The sequence below is a fragment of the Podarcis pityusensis genome, assembly GCF_964106645.2.
Source record: "Podarcis pityusensis genome assembly, chromosome: W".
In the NCBI taxonomy this organism is placed as follows: Eukaryota; Metazoa; Chordata; class Lepidosauria; order Squamata; family Lacertidae; genus Podarcis; species Podarcis pityusensis.
The window spans coordinates 4,479,024-4,486,576 of NC_138045.1; the positions used below are offsets into that span (position 1 = coordinate 4,479,024).

At 45.1% G+C, this 7,553-nt stretch overlaps 1 long non-coding RNA gene across 1 annotated transcript in view; it reads right to left on the bottom strand.

Moving 5' to 3' along the window:
- The window catches only part of LOC308467815, a 728,761-nt gene that overhangs the window by 382,360 nt on the left and 338,848 nt on the right, over nt 1–7,553 (bottom strand). The window lies entirely within an intron of this gene.

Here is a 7,553-nt window from a genome sequence, read left to right on the forward strand (position 1 = left end):
TCTTCTCATTATAGCGGATTGGAATGCTAAAGTAGGGAATCAAGAGATAAAAGGAACAACTGGCAAGTTTGGCCTTGGAGATCAAAACGAAGCAGGGCAAAGGCTAATAGAGTTCTGCCAAGAGAACAAGCTGGTCACCACAAACACGCTTTTCCAACAACACAAGAGACGACTCTACATGTGGACATCACCAGATGGGCAGCATCAAAACCAGATTGATTATATTCTCTGCAGCCAAAGATGGAGAAGCTCTATACAGTCAGCAAAAACAAGACCTGGAGCTGACTGTGGCTCAGATCATCAGCTTCTTATAGCAAAATTCAAGCTTAAACTGAAGAAAGTAGGAAAAACCACTGGGCCAGTAAGATACAATCTAAGTCAAATCCCTTATAAATACACAGTGGAAGTGAACAGGTTTAAGGATTTAGATTTGGTGGACAGAGTGCCTGAAGAACTATGGATGGAGGCTCGTAACATTATACAGGAGGCAGCAAGGAAAACCATCCCAATGAAAAGGAAATGCAAGAAAGCAAAGTGGCTGTCCAACGAGGCCTTACAAATAGCGGGGGAGAGAAGGCAAGCAAAATGCGAGGGAGATAGTGAAAGATACAGGAAATTGAATGCAGATTTCCAAAAAATAGCAAGGAGAGACAAGAACGCCTTCTTAAACGAGCAATGCAAAGAAATAGAGCAAAGCAATAGAATGGGAAAAACCAGAGATCTGTTTAAGAAAATTGGAGATATGAAAGGAACATTTCGTACAAAGATTACCATAATACAGTGGTGCCCCGCAAGACGAATGCCACGCAAGACGGAAAACCCGCTAGACGAAAGGGTTTTCCGTTTTTGAGTTGCTTCGCAGGACGAATTTCCCTATGGGCTTGCTTCGCAAGACGAAAATGTCTTGCGAGTCTTGAGATTTTTTTTCGCTTTCCCCCCCTTTTTCTAAGCCGCTAAGCCGCTAATAGCCTTTTAGCAGCTATTCCGCTAAGCCGATAAGCCTTTAATAGCCGCTAAACCGCTAATAGCGCTAATCCGCTAAGCCGCTAATAGGGTTGCTTCGCAAGACGAAAAAACCGCTAGACGAAGACACTCGCGGAACGGATTAATTTCGTCTTGCGAGGCACCACTGTAAAAGACAAAAGTGGAAAGGACCTAACAGAAGCAGAAGACATCAAGAAGAGGTGGCAAGAATACACAGAGGAATTATACCAGAAAGATTTGGATGTCTTGTACACCCCAGGTAGAGTGGTTGCTGACCTTGAGCCAGACATCCTGGAGAGTGGAGTCAAATGGGCCTTAGAAAGCACTGCTAATAACAAGGCCAGTGGAAGTGATGATATTCCAGCTGAACTATTTAAAATTTTAAACGATGATGCTGTTAAGGTGCTACACTCAATATGCCAGCAAATTTGGAAAACTCAGCAGTGGCCAGAGGATTGGAGAAGATCAGTCTGCATCCCAATCCCAAAGAAGGGCAGTGTCAAAGAATGCTCCAACTACCGCACAATTGCACTCATTTCACACGCTAGCAAGGTTATGCTTAAAATTCTACAAGTCAGGCTTAAGCAGTATGTGGACCGAGAACTCCCAGAAGTGCAAGCTGGATTTCGAAGGGGCAGAGGAACCAGAGACCAAATTGCAAACCTGCGCTGGATTATGGAGAAAGCTAGAGAGTTCCAGAAAGACATCTACTTCTGCTTCATTGACTATGCAAAAGCCTTTGACTGTGTTGACCACAGCAAACTATGGCAAGTTCTTAAAGAAATGGGAGTGCCTGATCACCTCATCTGTCTGCTGAGAAATCTCTATGTGGGACAAGAAGCTACAGTTAGAACTGGATATGGAACAACTGATTGGTTCAAAATTGGGAAAGGAGTACGACAAGGCTGTATATTGTCTCCCTGGGCCACTGGGCCTATCACCACCTGGCAAATAGAAGGGGAAGAAATGGAGGCAGTGAGAGATTTTACTTTCTTGGGCTCCATGATCACTGCAGATGGTGACAGCAGTCACGAAATTAAAAGATGCCTGCTCCTTGGGAGAAAGGCGATGGCAAACCTAGACAGCATCTTAAAAAGCAGAGACATCACCTTGCCAACAAAGGTCCATATAGTTAAAGCCATGGTTTTCCCAGTAGTGATGTATGGAAGTGAGAGCTGGACCATAAAGAAGGCTGATCGCCGAAGAATGGATGCTTTTGAATTATGGTGCTGGAGGAGACTCTTGAGAGTCCCATGGACTGCAAGAAGATCAAACACATCAATTCTTAAGGAAATTAGCCCTGAGTGCTCACTGGAAGGACAGATCGTGAAGCTGAGGCTCCAATACTTTGGCCACCTCATGAGAAGAGAAGACTCCCTGGAAAAGACCCTGATGTTGGGAAAGATGGAGGCACAAGGAGAAGGGGACGACAGAGGACGAGATGGTTGGACAGTGTTCTCGAAGCTGCTAACATGAGTTTGACAAAACTGCGGGAGGCAGTGGAAGACAGGAGTGCCTGGCGTGCTCTGGTCCATGGGGTCACGAAGAGTCGGACACGACTAAACAACTAAACAACAACAACATATATTTTTTCAACTGTCTATTTGCTAGCACAGCTTTCCCTGACTCCGTTCCAATCTTCCAATCCGGGCTGTTGTCCAAGCTTTTCGTTTGAGATTTAATAACATAGTAGTTTCCACATTGTTATGTTATTACTGTAAATTGTTAAGCATACTGTTTGCAATAATGCAATGTAAATGAGCTGTATTCCACAGATATAAGTCATTTGGCGATTGATCAGCCTCTCAGAGACCACACAATCCCCCCCTCTGGGCCCTAGAAGGGGGGCTGCTAGACATCCATCAGCCTTCTCTCTCGCTCATAATGAAAAACTTCTGCAAACAGCTGCACTATATGTAGTCCCAAATTGTTATCTCCAGTCATTACAAAGTCAGCCAGCAAATATCTCCCGCTTCTCTCAAAAAGGGGGGAATTCTCATTTTTCCGTTCTGCGTCATATTAACAAGCGCTGTCTTGTTTCTTCTTTCATCTTTATCATAGAATCATAGAATCATAGAGTTGTAAGAGACCACAAGGGCCATCAAGTCCAACCCCCTGCCAAGCAGGAAACACCATCAGAGCACTCCTGACATATGGTTGTCAAGCCTCTGCTTAAAGACCTCCAAAGAAGGAGACTCCACCACACTCCTTGGCAGCAAATTCCACTGTCGAACAGCTCTTACTGTCAGGAAGTTCTTCCTAATGTTTAGGTGGAATCTTCTTTCTTGTAGTTTGGATCCATTGCTCCGTGTCCGCTTCTCTGGAGCAGCAGAAAACAACCTTTCTCCCTCCTCTATGTGACATCTTTTTATATATTTGAACATGGCTATCATATCACCCCTTAACCTCCTCTTCTCCAGGCTAAACATGCCCAGCTCCCTTAGCCGTTCCTCATAAGGCATCGTTTCCAGGCCTTTGACCATTTTGGTTGCCCTCCTCTGGACACGTTCCAGTTTGTCAGTGTCCTTCTTGAACTGTGGTGCCCAGAACTGGACACAGTACTCCAGGTGAGGTCTGACCAGAGCAGAATACAGTGGCACTATTACTTCCCTTGATCTAGATGCTATACTCCTATTGATGAGGCCCAGAATTGCATTGGCTTTTTTAGCTGCCGCGTCACACTGTTGGCTCATGTCAAGTTTGTGGTCAACCAAGACTCCTAGATCCTTTTCACATGTACTGCTCTCAAGCCAGGTATCCCCCATCTTGTATTTGTGCCTCTCATTTTTTTTGCCCAAATGCAATACTTTACATTTCTCCCTGTTAAAATTCATCTTGTTTGTTTTGGCCCAGTTCTCTAATCTGTCAAGGTCGTTTTGAAGTGTGATCCTGTCCTCTGGGGTGTTAGCCACCCCTCCCAGTTTGGTGTCATCTGCAAATTTGATCAGGATGCCCTTGAGTCCATCATCCAAGTCGTTGATAAAGATGTTGAATAAGACCGGTCCCAAGACAGAACCCTGTGGCACCCCACTAGTCACTCTTCTCCAGGATGAAGAGGAACCATTGATGAGCACCCTTTGGGTTCGGTCAGTCAGCCAGTTACAAATCCACTGAGTGGTAGCATAGTCAAGACCGCATTTTACCAGCTTCTTTACAAGAATGTTATGGGGCACCTTGTCAAATGCCTTGCTGAAATCAAGGTAGGCTACATCCACTGCATTCCCTTCATCTACCAGGCTTGTAATTCTGTCAAAAAACGAGATCAGGTTAGTCTGACATGACTTCTTTTTCAGAAATCCATGCTGACTATTGGTGATCACAGCATTCCTTTCTAGGTGCTCACAGACTGTTTGCTTAATGATCTGCTCCAGAATCTTCCCTGGTATTGATGTCAGACTGACTGGGCGGTAATTATTTGGGTCCTCTCTTTCCGCCTTTTTGAAAATAGGGACAACATTTGCCCTCCTCCAGTCTGCCGGGACTTCGCCTGTTCTCCAGGAATTCTCAAAGATGACTGCCAGTGGTTCTGAGATCACATCTGCCAGTTCTTTTAATACTCTTGGATGCAGTTCATCTGGCCCTGGAGACTTGAATACATCTAAACTAGCCAAGCATTCTTGTACTATCTCCTTAGTTGTTCTGGGCTGTGTTTCCTCTGTTGAATCATTTGCTCCAAATTCTTCAGGTCGGGCATTGTTTTCTTTATCGGAAAAGACTGAGGCAAAGAAGGCATTGAGGAGTTCAGCCCTTTCTGTGTCCCCTGTTTGCATTTCACCATCTTCTCCTCTGAGTGACCCCACTGTTTCTTTGTTCTTCCTTTTGCTACGAACATACCCATAAAAGCCTTTTTGTTGCTTTTAACCTCTCTAGCAAGCCTGAGTTCATTCTGTGCTTTAGCTTTTCTGACTTTGTGTCTACACGTGCTGGCTATTTGTTTGAATTCCTCTTTGGTGGTTTCCCCCCTTTTCCATTTTTTGTACACATCCTTTTTTAATCTTAACTCAGTTAAAAGTTCTTTAGATAGCCACCCTGGCTTCTTTAGGCACCTTCCATGTTTCCGTCTCATTGGTATTGCCTGAAGTTGTGCTTTTACTATCTCCCTCTTAACAAACTGCCAGCCATCATGAACTCCCTTTCCTTTTAGTATTACTGTCCATGGGATCTCACCCAGCACTTCCCTAAGTTTTATGAAGTCGGCTTTCTTAAAGTCAAGAAATTGAGTCCTAGTATGCTTGGCTGCTCCTTTCCGCTGTATAGTAAATTTCAGAAGAGCATGATCACTTGCGCCCAATGATCCTTCCACTTCTACCCCACTAACCAGGTCATCAACATTGGTTAGGACCAGATTTAAAATGGCTGTTCCTCTTGTTGCTTCTCCCACTTTCTCGACAATGAAGTTGTCTGCAAGGCCAGTGAGGAATCTGTTTGACCTTATGCTCTTGGCTGAGTTTGACATCCAACAAATATCCGGGTAATTGAAGTCCCCCATTACTACTATCTCCCTTCCTTTTGCATGCTTGGCCATCTGTTCCAGGAAGGCATCGTCTATGTCCTCCGTTTGGCTTGGGGATCTATAGTAAACTCCCACAATGAGGTCACTGTTATTCTTCTCTCCCTTAATTTTGAGCCAAATGCTCTCACTTTGGCTTTGAGGTTCTAAATCTTGGATCTCTTCACAGGTATACACATCCCTGACATATAACGCCACTCCTCCTCCTTTCTTGTCTGGTCTGTTTCTCTGAAATAGATTGTATCCCTCCATTATTACATTCCAATCGTGGGACTTATCCCACCAGGTTTCAGTGATGCCTATTATGTCATATTTAGTTTGCTGTACCAAGAGCTCAAGCTCATCTTGTTTATTTCCCATGCTTTGCGCATTAGTGTACAGACATTGAAGTCCATTAATCATTCCCCTGTGTCTCTTATTTAAGGATGTTTTCCTCCCACCACTAGGTCTGCGTGCTGTTTGCTCCATTTGGTCTATGACATTTGGATGATCATCTTCATCAATTGATAGACTCCTACCTTCAGGAGCACTGTCTCCCTCCCCCACATTAGTCAGTTTAAAGCCCTCCTGATGAGGTTTCTGAGATTTTTGGCAAAAACATTCTTCCCAACCGTTGTGAGGTGCAGCCCATCGCTTGCCAGAAGTCCATCTTCAAGAAACTGCAGTCCGTGATCTAAGAATCCAAACCGTTCCTGTTTACACCATTTGCGAAGCCAGCTGTTCACTTCCACTATTTTTCTCTCTCTCCCTGGGCCACGTCGTTCAACTGGGAGGACAGAAGAGATGACAATTTGTGCATTTAATTGCTTCAATTTCCTGCCCAGAGCCTCATAGTCTCTTTTGATCTTCTGGAGGCTATTGCTTGCAGTGTCATTGGTTCCCACATGAACCAAGAGGAAGGGGTATTTGTCAGTGGGTTTTATGATTCCTTGCAGTCGTTCAGTTACATCTTGGATCTTAGCCCCGGGGAGACAGCACACTTCCCGAGACCTCTTGTCAGGCCCACAGGTCACTGCTTCTGTTCCCCTCAGTAGGGAATCCCCTATCACCACTACACGCCTCCTCTAAGGTCTGGTCGGGGTTCTTCCGTGAGCTGTCCGTTTCAAGGTCGCCTGCACATTCCCTGAGGACTGACTTTGCTGCTCGTCTTCATATACCTGATCGACTGTAATGAGGGAGAGATCCTCAAATGGAGTCTGCTCTTTGTCTTCCATGCTAGGGGAGAGGACCTCAAAGCGATCGTGTATTTCTAAACAATCAGAGCGAACCCTGGGCCTCCTACTTCTTTGAGTCCCGTTTCTCCATATATCTGGCTCCTGTGTTGGTGAACTAGCCTCTTTCTCAGGGGAGTCCCCTGTCTCCTCCTTGGTGGAGACGGTGTGCTCTGTTGCTTCCAAGAAGAGCTCCAGCTCTCTAATTCTTTGGAGCGTAGCTACATGTTCCTCCAGTTGCTGGACTTTGTCTTCTAAGAGGGCAATCAACATGCAATTGCTGCAGGTAAAGCTGCCTGCAACCTTTGGCAAGATGGCAAACATTGCGCAGGAACCGCAGGCGACTGCAGCTGTTCCCTTCCCCTCCATCTTGAGAACGTGTCGTTGGGGGTGGCTACAGCGGTCTTCCATCATAAAAAGCGTGAAGACAGGACAAATAACTCCCCCCAAAAAAAAACCTAGGTCTCCCCCAACAAACGTTTGAGACTAGCTCCCCTAAATCTAAAAGATGGATCAAACCCTTTTTGCTCCTTCTTCAGCTGCTGCCCTGCAAGCTCTGATAAGCTCCTCCCGCAGCTAATCACCTGCCTCAACAGAAACCCTGCCCCCTCTGACCTTTGCACAGGGAGAGCAGCTAATGAGCCACAAGTCTTTCAAGTCTAAGTAAAGCTGTGCAATTGAATACTTAATTATAAATAGAAGTCCGTCTGTACTCTTTTTTTTTAAAGTTTCTTAATGAGGCTTGGCATTGAAAACCAAATGTAGATGTTAAGAAGAGAAAAAAGACACACCAAACACCTCCGTAATCCACACGCCATGATGAGAATCTCTTTGAAGAATCTCTTAAA